Source organism: Trachymyrmex septentrionalis, unplaced genomic scaffold, assembly GCF_001594115.1.
Source record: "Trachymyrmex septentrionalis isolate Tsep2-gDNA-1 unplaced genomic scaffold, Tsep1.0 scaffold40, whole genome shotgun sequence".
Classification (NCBI taxonomy): domain Eukaryota; kingdom Metazoa; phylum Arthropoda; class Insecta; order Hymenoptera; family Formicidae; genus Trachymyrmex; species Trachymyrmex septentrionalis.
This window is the reverse complement of record NW_017305569.1, coordinates 155,149-172,408: the sequence shown is the minus strand read 5'-3', so window position 1 is coordinate 172,408 and position 17,260 is coordinate 155,149. Positions and strand designations below refer to the sequence as shown.

The 17,260-nt window shown below is 40.0% G+C and overlaps 1 protein-coding gene across 1 annotated transcript in view; it reads left to right on the top strand.

The window, feature by feature from the left end:
• Window positions 1-344: 344 nt before the first annotated feature.
• LOC108751148 (POU domain, class 6, transcription factor 1) overlaps window positions 345-17,260 on the top strand; it is a 163,329-nt gene continuing 146,413 nt past the window's right edge. The window contains exons 1-2 of the mRNA XM_018491196.1: window positions 345-372; window positions 1,082-1,134. The gene's annotated coding sequence lies outside the window, so the exon portion shown is untranslated. The remainder of the gene's footprint in view (window positions 373-1,081; window positions 1,135-17,260) is intronic.

Sequence of the window (17,260 nt, the reverse complement as noted above, 5' to 3'; positions counted from 1 at the left end):
CACTGTATCGCGATTGCGATACGATCGTAATTAAGGTCGCGTTTTAATATTTTTTAACTACGTAAGCTCGGTTTGCGATTTGTTGAAACCCGCAGTCGCGCGTGAGTTTCATATTTTGTTTTAATTCGCAGGTGTCGAGCGGAGAACTCCCTATTCGTGTTCCACGTTATTTTTTCGTCAATTAACCTGCCGTATAAAATGTCGTGCGATTATCCCATCTCGGTGATTATGTGCGATCCTAAGTAACTGTTCTTTCGCGAATGTAGTGTTGTACGAGTGCAACGAACGAATCTGAGAAGAGGAGGAGGAGGAGGAGGAGAAGGAGGAGGAGGAGGCCTGGGAGGCATCGGGCGATGGCGAAGCAATCATGGGGTAATTATTATTTTATTTGCTACTTACACAGTTGATCACTTATGATAATTTTATGTGCATTTATAAGTTGATCACTTGTGTATTAATTTTATTTTATTTTAAGTAACAATATTTTTCTACACATTAATCTTCCCTCTGCAATCGTATTTTTACTTCTTCCCTCCCCCCTTCGTCTGCAATCTGAAGTTCCATCTAATTGTAAACCTTTTTTTACAGCTCAAGATTTTTTATTGTTCTACATTTTTTAAAAATGTGAAAAGAATTGTGGATTTCTGTTATGTTACTAAGTAGTTTTTAACTCGAATGTTAAAAAATACACACGATTAGGTCATTTCGTGTTTTGCACATTTCTTTTCTTTGAAATACTAAAAGTAGGTACTAAGCAATTAGTTATAACATTTATATATAATTTTTTTTAATACACAACCTTATATATGTACACTTTCTAAAGATATTTTTTAAGTATATGTAGGGATCATTTAATCATTTTTGTATATAAAAGTAATGAAAATTAATCTAGAGCATGAGCTAGCCATCGCGTGTAGTAAAAGACCGGAAAATCATCGTGTGTACTAAAGATTAAATTGCCCTCCTTTATTTTGAAGAAATTTGAGAGTAAAATTTTGCTTGTGCCAAAAAATTAAGATTGCAGACGAAGGGTTAATTATTCAGAACATTGCTCCAATTTACATATACTTTTGTTTTACAGTTCTACGTAGTTTCGACGTAGTCGCAACTCCGCCGCTGCGGATCGTCGTATCGGTGAGTGATACATTGTTTTTTATCTTATTAACTTTGACAGCTTCGAATTTTGTTTATTGGAAATGTAGATCCGAAAGAAAATGATAATAGACGTATAATATGTAAATGTATATAAGTTAAGAGATCAACTTAAAAATCATGCTGACAAACGCGGACATGTCATACTTAGCTTTTCGAGAGCCAGCAAATGGAAAAGGTCGTGCAAAGATAGCATCCGGGACGAGCGAAAAAAATTCAGATATTCCCCGCGAGCTAAACCGTGTAACACAAGCAAAAGTCATTTCGATGCGCTACCGTCTATTTATATTTCACAAATCGCTTTCAAAAAGAGCGCAATACTTTGGGATTAGCGGGTACCGCGCAAAAAAATGTCACAGAGAATCGTCTATGAGCCGCGGCAGCGAGTCAGGAAAAAAATTCGGAAATATTATTAAAAGCCGCTGGATCATCGCTCTGCGCACCCCCCGGCGGATACTGTGGTCGTCAGGGTGCGAGGGGGATGGTCAGGCTAGGCCGTTGGTTATCTTCGGCGGACAGCCCGTATTCAAAATACGAGCTCGTACGTGTCCGAGAAGAGAGAGGGTGGAAGAGAGACAGAGGGTTGAGGGGGAGGGGGAGGGCACCCCTTAATGCTGTGGCATAAAGTATGTATTACGCGATATAAAGCCGTAGAGAAAGGGAGGAAATAAAGTGCGTCGCCGCTGGCGAAACTGGGTCTCCATATGAAACGCACGTTGGGATTTTTCGGTCACGTTTGCCTGATTGCAATCAGGCTACTCGTCGATCTTGCAAATAAAAGTTATATGGCGACTGTTTGTGCTGAATTACCGACACGTGTTTTGTACCCAAAGCATCCTACGCGGCATGCACGCTGCCGGCAGCACGAAAAATTCGACGGTCCCAGCGCACCGCGAGCGGCGGGATCCTCTCGTCTCGTAAGTGAAACGTTCGAAGCGAATGGAAATATTGAGTATATATACGCGTTGTTACGAATACGCGTTTGTCCCGAGTGTATCGCATTGTATTCGCGCAGGCGATGCTTGCTACACTAGATTAAAATCGAAGAGAGATATAGAAAGAGAGAGAAAGAGGGGGAGAGAGAGAGAGAGAGAGAGAGAGAGATATGTAATTAAAGCGTAACCCGTAAAATTCATTTCGAGAAATAATAGTCTGTAAACTAAATTATTTTGGTTAAAATAAGAGCGCGAATATAAGAGAAAAAGAGAGAAAGTTGTATTTATTAGATATACACAATGATACACAATTTAATATTATACTTGTATAATACGAATGTATTGAATCCAAAGTTTCTTATATAATACTTTATATAAAACAATTTTATTAATGCGCGATAATCGTTAACGCCGTTTCTAATATTAATAGAATTAGCGTTCTCTTCTCTCGTATATAATGCCTATATCAAACGGCTATAAATATTCTTTAGTGACAATTCAACGGTGTTCATTATGCGGCTGAATCACGGGTAAACGTTCGCATCTGTAATCTAACAGACTCGTATATACGTTCACCAATGTTGCGACCCGAAAGCAGATACAGAACTGGTTCTGACATCTTTGGTGGTTCATTACGGAGCGTATCGTGCAACGGACAAAAACCGGGCGGAGCGATGTAGTCCGCCGCTCGCGGCCGCATTATTATCATTAATTATATGCGCATTACAGACACGACTGTCGGTAACAGTGTTGCGGTTATTAGAGGAGGGAGCTAAGTGGCCGCGTGCTCGAAACAAACGCTCGGGAGTCCACAGTGTGCTTGATGCGCTTACGGAAAACGAGGGAGAGAGAGAGAGAGAGAGAGAGAGGGGAGGGGGGGAGAGGGAGAGAAACGGGGAAAATAAAAGAAGGGAGGAAAATCAGAATGGCGAAAACTCGCACGAGTAACCCCTGCTCGACGCGGAGTTTTTTTTTTGAAGGTCCGTATCTACCGGTACGGCGAGGCTGGGTTTAATGTAATGCTATAAAACCGGCATAATTTAGTAATGAACGGCCACTTTGCACAAATGGCTTCGTGCATCATGGCCAAACCAAAGAAGTCCCTTTGGCCGAGTGAGCGCGTGATAGGATAATAGTAATGTGCTTAATGGTAAATGGAGGCATTCAAGAGGCCGGGATTCAGATGGCACTCATAATGGTCGCTCGGACTGGCGTATCACCCCTAATAAGTACAAGTGGCACAAAATAGCTGTAATCACTTGACATCGTGGATCGTAAGATCATCCTGCTCCCCACCGTCAAGACATCGAGCTCGATGCTATCATGACATCTTAGTATCGCCTATCTACCTACCTCGAGTCGGACTCACGTCGCGATAAAGCGCCACGCCCGTCGTTCTCGTTTAAGGAATATAAAGCAATAATGACTAGAGTTTGCAAAGAACGATATACACTGATGTGAACTAGGCTATTGTAAAAGAGTTTCAATCCCTTTTAATGTTTGTTAAACTTTCTGATTAAAACAAGGAATATAAAGTTTTAATATACACGATGAGTTATTTGTGTTCTGCGCACATTTCTCGTCTTTGAAGTACAATAAGAGCATGTAGCTAAATAATAACCGATTTTTCTCCTTTTTTTTTAAATATACAATTTTACAAAAGATGTTAAGATATATATAAGAATTACTTCATAATTTTTGTATACTTGAAAAAGTGAGAAAATTAATCCTGATACGAACGATCTATCATGTACGTAGTAAGAAAGAGAATCGAAAAATCATCGTGAGTACTAAGTTGAGATAATTAATGTGTTCACATGTTACAAAACTCTCGAAATCAATACCTATCTAAAATTGAATATAACAAACAGATATGGAAACACAAGAGTTAATGAGATTATAACGCGGCTAACGAGATTAAAAAACATAATACTTTTTTAAAACTTATACACTTCTTTAATTCAGGAAGCAAATGAGAGAGAGAGAGAGAGAGAGAGAGAGAGAGATCATACATTTCGACTCACTTTGGAGTCATCCTCAGCGATCAGACGACCTATAAGTGACTTATTTTGATTGGACTGAGGAACAATGTGATATGATTACTGAAAATGTAAAACAGTTATGACCTGATCGATCGTTGAGAATAATTTCAAATTAAATCGAAACGTGTCATTTGTTTCTCGGATTAAAGAAATCTAAGTTATTACATTACTTTTTCTACACCGTTAACTGCGTTGTCTTAATAGCCCTTGTTTTTCCTTCCAATTTTAATATAATAGTCCGTATTAAGTGTGCAGTTTGAAATTGGAAACAGAGTTAAGGGATATATTTGGTCCAAGTTTCCTCAAAAGAGGAGAGCAGAGCGCATGGAGAAGACGGTAGGGAATCGCAAGGAATGTCGAAGTCGGTTGAGATCTTCGGGAAGAGACTTTGCTCGGGATTGAAAATGCCGACGTGCGCAAGGTCACGTTAATGGACCATACGCGAATCACGGACTAATAATAACCTGAACCATGTCGCACTATCGGCGGTAATTCAAAGCAAATTTAACGGGGAGCGTATCGCAATTGCGGACAAACCGTATATACAGCGGGAAACATAACTCACCGTTGGTTTGTTTGCATTATCTGCCGCGCTCAAATACCCATATTTATCTCGTCTCTCGTGACACCCTGATGGGAGATCGTTATTTTATTGACACCTCGCGCCGAGCGAATATTAAATAATCGGTGGGCTTGGCGGGCGAGGTGTGCGTCGGTTCGTCCGTCAAAAACTGTCCGATCCGATTTAATCAAGAAGCTCGCGAAACCACCTGAAAATTCGTAGCGTCTAATCGCTCGGTGAACGCAAACGCGAATGGGACAGGACAAAACTTCTGCCGTGTCCGAGTCCTACGATTTTTCTGATCAAACTGTATCAACGTGCGCGGTGAATTATCGGGAAAACAACCGGCATAATATCGGCGGCATTAATTCCGATAATGGCGACGGCGGGTAATTATTAATTTATACGATGCCTAGGAAAACGATTCGTGACGCCGGAGCATTTGTCACGGAGCTTAAAGTCCCCCTAAATATGTCCGCGTACATTCGGGTGTACATCCCCCTTCCCCCTCCTCCCCCTCCCTCGTCAGGCAACTCCTCCTCCTCCTCCTCCTCCTCCTCGTTTCCTCATTGCGTAAAGGGCCTATTTGTTGCTCGTGATCGATGAAACGATTTCAATTAACAAAATGCGCTACGTCGATGGTCACGGTCTCTCATTTCGGGGCGGTGGAAGCGAGCGCGTCGGGACGCTTTCGGAATTCGCCGAAAAATATGCTCGCACTCAAGGCTAATGGACCGGATGAATGAGGTCGTTTTGTCGGGTCGCGGAAATCGCATGTAGAAAAATATCAGCGCCAAAAGTGTAGCGGCGCATCACAATTCAAGCGCCACTTTGTCCCGCGTTTGCGTTTTCTCATCTCGCGGCTGAGAGTTAATTAAAAGGTCGATGTGGCCTTTGAAGTCAAACTCTATACGAAGCGTTTGCATTCTTACGGTTTTAAATTCGATTGGTCAGTACGTTTTTTGCTAATTTGATTTCAGAACGGACTGAGATTTCAGTTTCGTCTGAATTTTTGCAGTTTACGTGACAGAGGTTAATTTTCATATACCTAATTACTCACAAGGGAAAAAAGTGGAAACACGCGTTCGAAATATAATTTGTTGCAAGAGATAATCCTTTGTTTTCACACTAAGAATTTCAAATTTTAACTTTAGACACCTCTTAGTTTTTTTAAAATAAAAAGTAAATATAAAAATTGTCATGATCAGATCGGTTAACCACTTGGCAGGATAATATAGCTTTCGGAGAAAAGAGAGATGAAAAAGTAAAGTATTAATTTTGAGACCTTTTATCGACTTTTATCCGATGCACAGGCGATACAAATACAATTCGATTTAATGCGAACCTGAGTATAGTGTTGCGTGGTTAAGATGGTAATGAAAGCGCATTAATTCGAATTGTATTTGTATCGAATTTATATCATCTATGTCATCGAACAAAACGGAAAAAGTCATTGAATTCTAGAACGCCATAATACTTAATTCTTTTCCTCCTTTTCCAGAAATCTATCATCCGAGGGGATAATCAATTAATGTAATCGTGGGATAGAATCCTCGAAATCATATAAAATCTTTATGTACAATCCGATAATTACGTGTACAACCACGAGAAATCGTTATGAAATCATTATATATTAATATTAGATAAAATCGTTTATTTTATCAAATGTCTTTACATGTAGCGAAGAAAATTACATGTAATCACATGTACAAAACTATCAACTTATTAAGTGATTAGTCGATCAATGATATCAAGAATTTTATATATACTCATTTGTTAATTTTTGAAAAAAAAAAAAAAAAAAACTAATGGAAGTTTCAATTTAAGCACAAAGGACTATCTTTTGCAATAAAACTGCATTTGAAAACACATACGCTTCTGATTCTCCCTTTGTTAGTAAAACATTCATGATACTCCGGAAAATTCAGGAAAATATGTATTAGTAATTAACTCGCTCTGCGAGATATAAGATTGGAAAGAATAAGTTATCGCAGGAATATCCATGTATAAATAAATTAAGAGGACCGTTCTTCAAGATGCGTTACTGATGGTTATGTTGATTTGTCAAATTAGACCTGATACGGGAGTACTTCGATAATATGCTTTGCCGATATATTTCACAATGTGGCGCAGCCAACCGACCGTGCCAGGCTTTCCCCCGGGGAGAAATATCGCGGATTATTATTTAGTCAGTTTATCGCGCAAATTAGTCATGCGAATAGGGATTCATTAGAGCAGTCGCTTAATTATCGGTGTTACAGACGACGCCGAAGTGAGAAATACATGGCGCAGCTACGCGAACACCATGCAAGCTTAAATTCCATTCTGATTGTTTCGCGAGTGTTATCAGTGTCGATATCCGTCGTTTTGTTCGCTAAACGAATTAATTAGCTTTCGTCGTATCTGAGATATGAATAAGCACGTCGATTTGCACAATTTGCCAATTTGGGAGATTGTCTTAAGACATTCAAGAAAAAAGTACACGTAACGCTAATATATTAACCGTCACTATCGAGCGTCGCTATCAACACCATGTCCTCAACTAAATAATTATCTACGCTACGGGATCTTAATTCGCAAGCGGGTTAATTTCATTCGGCTAATCAAGAAAAGTGGGCACATCCCGACGCGGTGATTCGCTAATGATTCACGTCCAGAATCCGGAAGATCCCGACAAAGTTTTTTTTATCTCAGGGTCGACGGTGAATCCTCGCGGTTCCGCATTAGCTTGAATCGAGATAGTTTCATGCGCGCGCGAGATAGCGCGATCTCATTTGCATGGAAAAGGCGAATAGAAACTTTTTTCCCTCGGACTTCAACTTTAATTCTTAATGAAAATGAGCCCCTCGCGAAGTCGCTGCGCTGGCGATGAGACGAGAGTGAGGAGCATGACTGGTCGGCGAGAAATTCGCCGGGGGCGTTGGGGATACACGACGGTGGGACGGAGGAGGCCAAGAATTCGGGTGGCAAGGGGATGCAGGCGATGAACAATGAACGCGAGAGAGCCTGTTTCCAGCGCCTTTGGCCACGCGCTCCCCTAACTATGTACTTAACATCGTAGTTTTGAAATTGTCGTTATCTTTTACGATGTTGCTAAGCTCTGACATACGCTTTCGGCACTCTCGACGATTAATTATACAATCGCCCAGCGATTCGGATAACAAATAATTAATTAGCCATGGTTATTAAAATGAACGCTCAGTTCATTACGTTTGAATTTAATCGCGATTTAAGTAAAAGACACAAAGTATTTTTGCGGGGAAATCATGGGTTGCTTATTATAATAAACTTAAGATGCAGTTACGCGACGCAAAACAAAATTCCGAAAGATGCATCGTTCGCGATCTTATTAGACGATGGACAAAATTTTAGCCGCCTGTAGAAATCGCGGCGTACGTGTATAATACTTAGTAAGTATATGTTAGCCTTTATCTCTCGTGAGGGTCCTCGGAACCTCACCACAGGCATGAGCTTTGCTGAGGCATGAGCGGTGCTCTCTTTCGAATACAATATTTGTCGAGTAGGCAGTCGCTCGACTGCCAGCTCGCAGACAATAGTAATCGACTTCGTCGGCAGCGTGTTAGCGGCGCCAAATAAAAAAAATCGCGATCGAGAATGTGTACGACGAGCAAATAACTCATCGAGGGAATCTTATCAAAACAAAAATACCGAGTAAATTCCACGCGATTGCAGAACGTGAAATATTCAAATCTCCAAAATTTGATCAACCGGGTCGAGTCACTCCGGCAAGTTCCCTGGAGGCCGCGCTAAATCCGTCCGCTAAATCCATCCGCGCGATGCATTTCAGCGAGCAAAGTAAGCACCGTGGAAAAAAAAATCTTGGCCAAGAAAATCCCTTCTGCTACCCTTTCCCGACCCCGCCGTATCCCACCGCCGGTCGCTCCTCCTGAGTTAACAATGGGGCGAGGCTCACGTGCGCGAGGAATCAAGTGTTCTCGCACACCAGCGCAGTCCACTAGACCGAGGGCGCATGCATAATACAATGACCCTGCTAAGTACTATTTTAAAACAATGCTGAAATTGCTTTAGGGGATAAAAATGAACGAGGTAGCTAGGTGTATTTTTCTCCCCTTCGTCACCCCGCCTCTTTGACGAGGGTGCACGGTGCACGTACATGTGGCCATACACGGTGTAGTAACCACCACCATCCCCTCGCGCGCCGCGGTGGCCGCACATAGGCACAGCCACGTACAAAGCTCTAAGCCTTTGAGTCATAGTCTCACCGGCGCACAATAAGGCGCTCCATTTTTTTGTTTTTGTATCCCCTTTAAGAGCGCGGCGCACGGGGAGGAAGAAGGAATGCGACGAGCTGTCGTTTTTTGCGAATGACATTGTCGCTGGTATCTCATAACTATCTTTCCCGAGTCCTCGAAGCTCTTTACGTGAAATGTTGAACTTTCGACTTGTCGACAAATATTCTCCGAGCTAATGTGAAGGAAATATTACTTTTATCTTAAAATTGTACCAAGAGCGATATCTACTAGAAGACTAGGTCATTCAATAATTAATCATCGATAGATTATTCAAAATATAAGAATTTATAGTATAAATGATATAACGTGATTAGCTTGGAAGTAACGCCATGCAAGATTCAATGTTGCTTAAATATTATTTGGTTTTTAAACGTCGTGTCCACTGAGAGAAATGTTTGGTACGTATAACCATTTATTTTGTTGACTAAAAAAAATGCAACTAAAAAAAACTGTCTTACTTTTTTTTTACTAAAAAATTGTGTTGTTCTAATCAAATTTATCATTTAAGTTACAATAACCAAATTTTGATTAGAACAAAACAATTTTTAAATGAAAAAATAAGAAAGTTTTTGTTAGCTACAAAATAAATAATATACATATCAACAAAATAAATAATGGTTAAATCAAAACATTTCTCTCAGTGTGGAGCTAATCATAATTGTTCTAGGGCAACTTAATCAGAGCATGGCTTATCGATCACGAAGCTATTTTGTCTGGAAATTAGGACCGACGGGTACATGCGCGAATAAGGTGCTCGGAGATGACGATTCTGCAATTCTTAGGCAGCCTCTCCTCGTTACTTTGACATTTTTAATTACGGGCTCTCGGTGTCGACGAGCTTCGTCTACGCTTTGTGCGCTGGCGAGTCTCGACGACTTGACCGGCATTGAAAAGCACGGTCGGAACGAACGAGTAGTGGAATTAACTTGAAATTAGTAATTGTTTAAAGCTATCTTGACGGCGTTTTACTTCTTTGAAGATTATGTCTTTTATGAACCGTTAATTATTTATTGTTGACCTATTACACAGCAGTACTGCATCGGGAAATCTAAAATGAATATTTGATAATTAAATATTTTCTTTATACTGTAAATATATTTTCTGACTTTCCTTTTACATAATACATGAAGTTTATGCTGTATAAAAATGGATTTTTTTTATATTATCTTTAACACTCTGACGTCACTTTTGTAGGATTCTTTAATAATTGATTTATAATTCTTCAACGATAAAATTATCTGCTATTATAAATCAGAATTTTAGAATTAGAGAAATGGAATACAAAATAGAAATCATGGCATAAAAAGGCTAAACTAATGGCATATAAGATTTTCTTCTGGCAACGGTTATAAGAGTCATCACGGTAAGGTAAAACGATTGAAATCGAGTAGCTAGATGAGTTTTGAATTGAAAGTTCGATCCGTGCGCGCGATAGCGGCATTTTTATTTTAAATGGAAGGAAAAGCAAGAGAGCCGTCGACTCTGGCGAACACGAACTCTATCCCGCACTCCCTTTCATCGTCTCTAATGTAATTTTTCAATGTCATTACGCGGGACGTTTGAGGGAAAGTGAAGGCTTTTAAGGTAAACTAAAATTTTGGTATATTTTCCATGAACGACGATGGAATCATGGTAAGCGAATTATCTTCGTTAGACGCCGCTTATTACTGGTCATTCGGTTAACCGTGTATACATTACACACGTTCGTATCCGACCGATAATATCTTAATTGCATAATAATTGGAGGATAACGTATTGTCACTACATATGTATTGTTACTACATATTTTAAGATATCGACAAGTAAGAAAAGTGTATTTTAAGCATTTTTACAAATATATTCGATTATTTATTTAACCTTTATAATACAGGAAAGCCACTAGAGTCGTACTAAAACGCGGTATCATACTTTCAAGTGAGAAATACAACGAAATAATGAATTATAATAAATCTTAATTAGGAAAAGCTTTTAAAGATTTAAAAAATAGACCCCCGCGCGTCCTCTAAAAAATAATAATCTAATTGCTCACTTTCATAATAATATAGCGGTCATAACGCTATATCATGAGAGAACACGATGAACGAAGACAATAAAAGGAAGGATTAAATTGGACAGACCTGAAATTCGAGAAACCATTGTATCATTGATGTCTAATCATTAATAAAGATACAGGGTTCTGTACGCGTCAACATTAGCCCCGAGAATCCGTTAATAAAGAGACCGGCGAATCCGCAGATTAGAAACACGATCGTATCCGAAATTAGCATCAGCCCGTAGGCATAATGTAGCTACCCGTCCTCGCGTGAAACCAATAATCGCGTGGCGCGAGGTCGGGTATAGATTAGAAGGGTGAGTCGGCATAGCTAATACGCGCGTTAATAAGAGCCCCTGTTCCACGCTCCGTACGCTGTATATAAGCGCCCGGCATGTAATTTCTAACCACATTTCCCCGTATTCGCTTCAAATGTACGTACACGTACGAAGGAAGCTGACTGGAAGTTACGAGCCCGTATACCGTGTGTCTCGATATACAAACGAAGCAACCTGCAGTGTTCCCACGAAACCTTCGTTAATTCAAGTAGTATTCGTACTTTCTGCTCCAAGAATATATGTATATCTTAAAGAGCGTTTATATCTGCGTTTCTTCAAACATATCGCATTTCTATCGGACGACAATTTTTAATAAAAATCTCTCCTTCTTCACTTGTGCGTTCTCTTTTTCACGAATGAAAATTTCACACTGAGATCATTCTCTACCCGATACTTCGACAATATTGATGTTTCTTTAAACACAATGACTTTGCTTGGAACTTCTGCCTGAAAATATAACACTGTTTCAGCGTCATTTTAGTCGACTTTCTTATCCTGTAAAGGTTAAATAATCAGACGATTTAAAAAATGTTTAAAATACACTTTTCTTACTTGACGATATCTTGAAGTGTGTAAGTAACAATACGGCATAGGATTTAACGAGCAGAAAGAGAGGAGAGAAAGCATGAAAGGGTTGCAGTCAACATAGAATTCCCCAACAAAGAATATATTCCGTATTACGACATGCGTCACGATCGGCTGGCTTTCCGGTCGGGGTTCTGCTAAATGTTCCGGTCTTTAACCAGTACTGGTATCACCCGTTACAATTCGACTAGACGAGTACTTATACGGCCGCAGAACGCCACGGTAGCCAGGCACATTCGCAGGAGGTCGAGGGTGGCGGCTGCCCGTAGCCCGCAGCCTGTAGTCACGTAATTAGGTGATTAAAATTAGATCTCGCATCAGCCAGAAACTCAATTAGCAATTAAACGTGGCATTTTCTCTAATTACGATACGTTCTCACTAATTACCGTAGCTAACCTTCCCCGCATCGTCTCTCGCGAGTGTTCTCCACGGCTACCTCGTCGTCCCCATCCCCGCCATGTACTCTTCCTCACACCCTATCTTTCTCTTCTTCCCTCCTCCTGCGCTTAACTGTAGCACCGTCGAAGTATTCGGAGAAACGAACCGGATCAGGGTGCCGTACCCTGCATCGACCTATCGAAAGTATCGATGCCAATTGCCTGCCTTCCGACCATCCCAGCCGACTATCAACGCACTCGTTTATCGAATTACGTCGATAGAAACGCGCCTCCTACGACTCTTTCGGATTCTCCTAACTATAGTATAGTTGCGTGCCCCTTTTTTCTGCGTGATGAGTGAAAAACAAGGATGAACATCTCAACCGGAGTACAAAGAATCAAGAGATTATATTTTAGGGAAGTCTCGAGACGCTTGTATATAGATAAATCACAATGCTCGTATAGTCGTGCATGCGACGAAGTTTACGAATTTATTTTCAAACTTGGCAACTGCCGAATTTCCATCAATAATTGATGCGCTCTGCGGGCGGGTTTCGAAGCGTGGAAAAAAAATATGGCCAAGCTTTTAGTATTCGTTAAATTACAGAAGGCTGTAGTATTTATGTATGGATAGAGAAGGGTTCAGTCGCGCGCGTGAGAGACATTTTTTTAGATTACTTATATTGAGTTATGCATTGGAACGCGAGAAAAATATTGCCAGTATACTAATACTAGTCGGTATAGATGTGCAAAATTATTGCCAGTTCGTTATTATTAAGTTAATAAATATGCAGGTTATAGACTGCATTGCGAAATTTTAATGCTATGATGATTTAGACGAATCCTCAGGTTCGCAACTAAGTGAATAACCGACTAATCTCGATTGAATAACTAGAAAATCCTAACAAATCATTTTTTTTTGTCGGCCAAACACAATTGTAATTTTTTTAAATTTCACTTGCAAAAATGCAATAACGCTTAATGTTACGACTTTGAAGCTCGCACCGAGAGAAAAAAAATGGCTGCACAAAAAATTATCCTAATTTAATTATAGTGATTTTCGGCGCCAACTATATATATATTTTTTGATAGAACTGTAATCATTACTATTAATATTATAGCAGTAATTCTGAAAATGGAAATCCTAACCACATAATTATTCTATCATGCAGTTATAGTCGCAAACTTTTCTTTCAGTGCGGACACTTTAGAGATTGTTTTGTTCGATTTCTTTGACGAGTTTACGATCATTTCTCCTGATTGCAAAACTGGAGAAACTTTATAAAAAACGAACGAATGAATGTTGAGATTCCCGATAAGAGTCGACCGGATGAATGCAGTCATTAACATAATAAATCGTCAATGAGCGGGTTGGTTTATGACTGGCTGTTACGAATAATTCTCCGGGACCGGGATGTTTTATGAAACATCCCGAGGACGCGGAAGTGTTTTCCTCGAAAATCCTGATGTGGAAGTGTTTATTATTACTCGGTTGTAACGGAGATTCGATGCCGTGCGGTCACGGCTCCCAATTATTTTAATCACCGGTGGAGTTACCGTCGCATTCACCTGCCGCAATGAATAATCATATCGAATTACACACGAGCGGCCCTCAATCGTAGACGCGATTATTATAGCATAGCTACGTTACGTAATGCCGGTCGACTTAATTATTGAACGCATATCAGGCGCGACTATTGGGTTTAGTAATTTGCCACTTACACGGATTGTCGTATATGCATCGAGAAACGCGGGCATACATATATGTGTTTGAGATTGTTATTTTGTCATTATTGAATAGTCAATGACAAACGCAAATCGGATTTGAGTTCACGTGCTGTTAATATTATCTATGAATTACACGCGCATTACATTATTTATTAATACATTATTAACGTTTTAACGATAAACTTTTTCGCAACGCTGTTTCGTGAGTGACTTATTGTTAATATGTGAGGAGCCGAGGGAAAGGTATTGTAATTTCAGCTGGGAAAATATTGTTCAAATGCGCGACGTATATCATCGCGGCAAATCGGAAGAATCAATTAACGAACGTTGATTCTCTCGAATAAATTGTATACAATTTATTAGCTGGGTATCTGCCTTTATTTTTATCAGGCCAATGCGAGCAGTCGTCAAAATAGTTTAATAATTAAAAATGCAACGTCAAAACGAGTTGCAGAATATCCGTAACAGCGTATCACGAACAATTGCAGGTGCAATTAAAAATTGTGGAGTCTGCTTCTGAATATATACGGTGCAAACAAATGAGCGAATCAGGACGAATATTTCGAAGCGCGTAGGGATAAGCGTATCCCGCTAGTTAATAAATTACGGTAATAGGATGGGTCGTTAAAGAGATGAGAGAATTTCTTGGATAGAGCGCATTACGAAGAATATACTAATGATGCCATCGATGCTTACGAAGTTGGTATGATGAGGAACCCGAAAATATTGTACATCCTAATGTGTGTAATTAAAACAATATTTGGGCTTACATAATTATAGTTCATTACCCGGGGGAGGGGGCTGCTCGGCCGAACGGCAGATTCAATAAGATACGCGTGCTTGGTTAACATTATGTCACATCGCCGAATTACGTCCCCTGGTTCCATTAGCTGAGTTGGAATAAAGTTACCGATCGATAGGCATCAGCGTGCACGTTGTACAAACTGATCGCACCAAGTTTCCACCACTAAAACCAGACGATCGTGAATAATAAAGCGCGTGTTGTGATATTAACCTCCTTGTATTTAGAAACAAATTTTATTACACACAGGTATAAAAAGCGGACAAACAATTTATTCTCCGTTACCGATAACCGGCCGCGCCGCGAACGAAAAAGATTTCCGACCTAAATTGCAGTTATATATAGATATTCTTAGTACAGGATGCTGGTGCGCGGTGCTTATGCACGAAAAGCATTAAAACGTAAATTGATAGACTGGCGCATCGCACACTGGCGAAATAATCTGGAAAGTTATGAACCTCGTAATTTACCTCGGCCTTACTTAAATTCATAATGAGACGCATTTAAAGCAGCTGCTGGTAATCACAGCGATTAAAACGTCTTTAAGCGCATATACTGAAACAAGTTACGGTGCCCTGTCGACATAAAAAATAATTTCTACACGTACATTTCGATACAACGTATATTGAAAAAATTAGTATGCAGAAATGCGTATAGTGGAAGCGTGAGAATAATACAATTATACTTTTTAATTTTTAATTTTTCGAAGCTGCACGTACATTCTCACATTGTCGTGAAAGTCACCGTTTGTCAAAGAATCACGAAGAATCTATGATGACGGTAATTTTCGACCACGCATTTTTTCCTCATTTTCAAATGGCGTTCCCGCGGCCAATAATTCTTGCAGAAGTCATTAATCACGTTATATACGAACGAATCGGTCGATCACACGTCACTAGGCCATCCATACATAACGGAAACCGATTGACATTAACGCGATAAATTCTAAAAATATATATGTGTATATCCAAAAAACACACTGCAGCCGATTCTATTTTTTACGTAACTCGGCGAATATCGTAGCGCTTTTCGATCTTCATGCGCACCGATAAATTATTTTCACGCTAAGAAAATTTATCAAGTCTTTTATATATACATACTAGTATAATTATATAATTATAATAATATAATTGACAGTTAATTTTATAAATTATTTTCGGGTATTGAATTATAATTTCATAAATTAATTTTTTTAAATTGGAAAAATTTATTATATATTAATGTGTGTGAGATTGCATTTAATTTATGCATTTTTACTACGGTACGATAAAAAAAAATAGCATTGAATTATACATGCATGATCATCATTCAATTATTTGTGCATGAGACGTACATATATAACACGGAACGTTATTGCAAAAAGGCTTAACGCAGTAAGGGATGGAGAAAACATTTTTCGAGAGTATCGGAAGCCTCGCGAACGTGGGTGTTTTTTTAAAGAGACGCGCCTGAAAATTGATTATCGCGTTCGATCGATCCGGTATCAAATTCTACAAGTATAATTGCAATCAAAACGAAGCTGCACTGATATAACACGCTGGCCGCGTTTCCGACAATTATTTCTCTATCCATTTCCTATCGCCAAAACCACGATATTCTCGAGGAATCCGATATATTCAATTAACACTGCGCCGCACTTCCACTTGCAAATCTACCGCGTTCTACGTGGCGAATCGGTAATTCTTTCCCAGGCTCCCATGTTTTCCATACTGCAACCCAAAGGTTGCAATGCCGTCAACATCGAATTGCTGTTGTTCGCACTGTGCACGACGATCAAATTATTCGTTTCGGTATTTCAAGTTATTCCACACAACCTAATCGAAAGAGCGCAAAAAGAATTAGTTCCGTTAATATCGTAATATAATATCGCGAATGACAATTCGTTTCCGTAATGATTGAAGCTTAATTAAGTAAGGCTCATTTTTCAGCTCTATTTTAAGGAAGCAATTATTCATCTGGATGATGAGAGCGGATTTACGAGAGCGATGTTTTCCCGAGAGCGTCGCGTCGGTTTAATATTTACGCGGACCCGTGGAGCACAAGCGACAGCCTAAAAAGCGGATTCTTCGAAAAAGTCCGTGGGGGAGGGGGGGGGGGGCGCGGCCGCTTCGAAAAAGCATTTTTTTCGCCGGACGAAAATTCCTTACCCCGATAAATCACGATTATTTGACCGAGGCTTCCCCGGGCGGGCAGTATATTTTACTTACAAAGTCACACGTTGGATCACGCGCGCACTTTTTTTTGCTCGGCTGCCGGGTATTACATTTTTAAATGGTTTTTACGTTTTGAATAGCAATGGGGCGCGCTTTGCTCGCATGCCTTTACGTACCCACGCGCCACCCCGTGCCACCCCTCCGGCCGGCACGTTACGTACTATCTCTGTCTCGCACCCTCTCACCCCTCTCAGCACACCTCTGCCACCCTCCCCCTCCC